General features: G+C 35.0%; 1 pseudogene; it reads right to left on the bottom strand.

Moving 5' to 3' along the window:
* Positions 1 to 2382: 2382 nt before the first annotated feature.
* On the bottom strand, positions 2383 to 2501 carry LOC145256701 (5S ribosomal RNA; annotated as a pseudogene).
* Positions 2502 to 3284: the final 783 nt, after the last annotated feature.

Raw genomic sequence — 3284 nt, 5'->3', positions numbered from 1 at the left:
ATGTGCTACATTAGATTTTAAAGATATACAGCAAACTCTCGCTCACTTTCACTTATATTTATTTGAAGAATAAAGGGATATCAGAATGCTTTTTTTTTATAATTCCATTTCACCCCAAACAAAGGACAGTGTCACTTTGATGTAGGGGGCTACTATCGGGGACATAAGTTACAGGGATACAATGTAGGGAGTTAAGCAGATGTCTGTTCACATTACACTTGAACTTCTGCATGTCAGTACAGTTGGGAAAGCAGGAACCGAAAAAGAGTTCCAAAATCTTGGGAAGAAACTATTCTGGGGAAGCAACTATTAGAGTAGAAGACCTTCTTACATCTAAAGATCTCTACTGTGTGAGGGTTGGGATTTTTCTGCTTGTCGGGTTTGTCGGGGGTATTTACGCCGAGGGGGGTACAAGGGCTTTAGATTCAGAGTTATCGTTTGGGTAGTCATAATACTAATGACCATTCTGGGGAATATTTGAATAAATTACCGACCACGTCAGATTATGTTCAACATGACGTCTTAGCCTGACTCATAGCCTCATACTAAGTATTTTTCTTAAACATTTCGTATATTTTCGGTTTTTATTTACGACGAGATCATCTGTTTTGTTATAAGAAATAGAAACAAGTTGCAGACATCGTGTATTTTTTCGTTGAAATTTTACCAAAACTCGAGCAACTGTTTTCCGACATTTACATAAGCACGTAAACGTTATCTGTTTTTTTTTTTTTTCATTCGAGCGAATTTTGTTTCAGAATACTTCAATAGAATACGAACATTATTAGTTCATGCTTATTGTCAAAAAAATAAATAAATAAATAAATAAACATATTTACACCGGGGGAAAAAATAAACGCAGCAGTAATAATGAAACTGTATTTGACTAGGGTACCTCGGGTAGAAGTGGGCTACCAGAGTTAAATGGATCACAAATGAATATTCTTATTTTTTTCTCTGCTTACTTTTAGCCCATAGTTTGATATTGTCATTCTAATGGTGATACTGATCTTTAAAATTAATTTTATTGTACAAACGCGTACATTAAATCCATCTGCTAATGTTTTTCTTGTTCACTCCAAAACGAGGCATATTGTAACTTTGACACATGGAGGTTGAGATCATGTTTACATGTGACTATGTACGGAGATGAGCGAAATGTCAGTTTAAATTGCATTTAACCTTTTATGACCTGAATTATATTGTAAATTATAAAAAATATTAATTCTTAATTTTAGTTAGTTTAAAAGGTAATGATATGATTTTAAGACTTTTCTCACTATAACAATGTTTTATTATAAACTTCAATAGTCTACCAACTACCACTGAGAATTGTTGCATTTCATTAACTTAATTATTATTTATAGTGCTTGAAAAAAGTGTGTTTATGACAACAAACTCTCTGAGACAGATGGCGGCATATTGAATTTAAGCAATGGACAGTTTTTTTGTTGTTTTTTTTTATACGGTGGTCACCACTTATCAAGGCCCGGAAGCCACTCAGGGATAAGGGTTATTGCAAGTACAGTACGTTAGTGTGGAGATTTGATGAAGTGTTTACTTAAGGGGGCGGTTCATTAGGAATTTGTTAACGTTGGACTTGAAGACATCCAAGTTGTAGTCAGGTGGGAAGCAGGCAGACGGAACAGAGTTCCACGGGCGTGCAGTTCTAAGAAAGAAGCTTTGAACTGCACGCCTGTGGAACTCGGTTTCGTCTACCTGCTTCCCACCTGACTACAACTTAGATGTCTTCAAGTCCAAAGTTAACAAATTCCTAATGAACCGCCCCCTTAAGTAAACACTTCATCAAATCTCCAGTTGCAATCTACAGTTGCAATCTGGAGGTATCTGGCATCAACCCAGATACCGAACTAATATGTACAAGGCGTATGCCGTTATATTCATTTATTTACGACTGAACGAATTAATTCAATCGGGTTATAAAGGGTTAAACTTCTGCATTTTGAAGAAATAAACTATTGAAATAGAAAGCTTTCCGGTAGGATTTTGTTGCTAAACGAGTTAGTCGGGGGTATGTATGCCGAGGTGGTACACGTTCAATGAGTTCATCAGATTATATTCCATTAAAATACTTGTAAAACAGGCACAGCGATGCAACATTGCAGTGATGGGACAGAAGTTGCTGCTTGGTTGACAGTGCGAAAGCTATTAGATTGGAGACTCTTTTTTGGACGCTGTTCAAAAGTGAGACTCGTGGTAGATGCACTAACTCAGATGTAGCAACAATGCTGACTTTGTAACGATATAGAAATGCATAGCATGAAATGCACAAGCGGTCCCCAGTCGCATGCATATCCCCGTTAGGGGAGATGACGACGCTAGGTTTTTGCAACTTTTTACAGGGAGGTGTCGACATCCTCCTACATACAGCACCTGGACTTTCCAAATTGGTCACCCATTTTAGTAATGACCAGGCTCAACATTGCTTAACTTCGGTGATCTGACGGGAACCGGCGTGTCAACGTGATTATGCCGTATAAGAATGATATACATTTATTCGATTATAACTTTGTGCTTTTATATAATACCAACCAAACTAAATCCATTCTTGCCAAACTAAACATAAAACCTAGTGTTGGAATAAAAAAATAAAATAGTTTGCTTCCTATGATAAAGAAGTATCTATTACTGTATTATATTGGGTTTTTTTGGGGGGGAGGGGATTTTTGTTTTTGTTTTTTGTTTTTTTGTAATCTAAAAAAATCATACAGGGATCTAATTACAAAAGAGTGTTATCAAACTATGAATCTTTTCTCCGTGCCTATGACAAACCAGTGTTACCAAACAATCCATTTTTGCCATACTAAACCTAAATCTAGTGTTAGGATATAAAATAAAACAGTTTGTTTCCTATGATAAAGAAATATCTATAACTGTATTATATGGTTTTTTGTTTTGTTTTGTTTTTTTGTTTTGTTTTGCAATCTAAAAATTCGTACAGGGGTCTAATTACACAAGGGTGTTATCAAACTATGAATCTTTTTCCGTGCGAACAACAAATCAGTTTTACTAAACTTTTCTTTTTTATTTCGCTATGACAATAGTAAAATTGAGATTAAAAACACTATTGTAAAATCACATTTGTTGTATTAGAAGGTTTCTTATTTTAATATACAGCGTTTTACGTTTGCCATTAAACTTACTTATTCTTTCTTCCCAATTGACAATCTGGTATTTACTTTTTAAAAAATATTTCCTCAGTATTCAATCTACTTTACAATAGATTGAGAACAATCATTGACCTCTGTGCGTTACTACATTCT

The sequence above is a fragment of the Euprymna scolopes genome, chromosome 32 (genome assembly GCF_053919585.1).
Source record: "Euprymna scolopes isolate OS-2025 chromosome 32, ASM5391958v1, whole genome shotgun sequence".
Taxonomy (NCBI): Eukaryota; Metazoa; Mollusca; class Cephalopoda; order Sepiida; family Sepiolidae; genus Euprymna; species Euprymna scolopes.
Note: the sequence above shows the minus strand (reverse complement) of the source record. Positions and strands in the feature narration are given on the sequence as shown.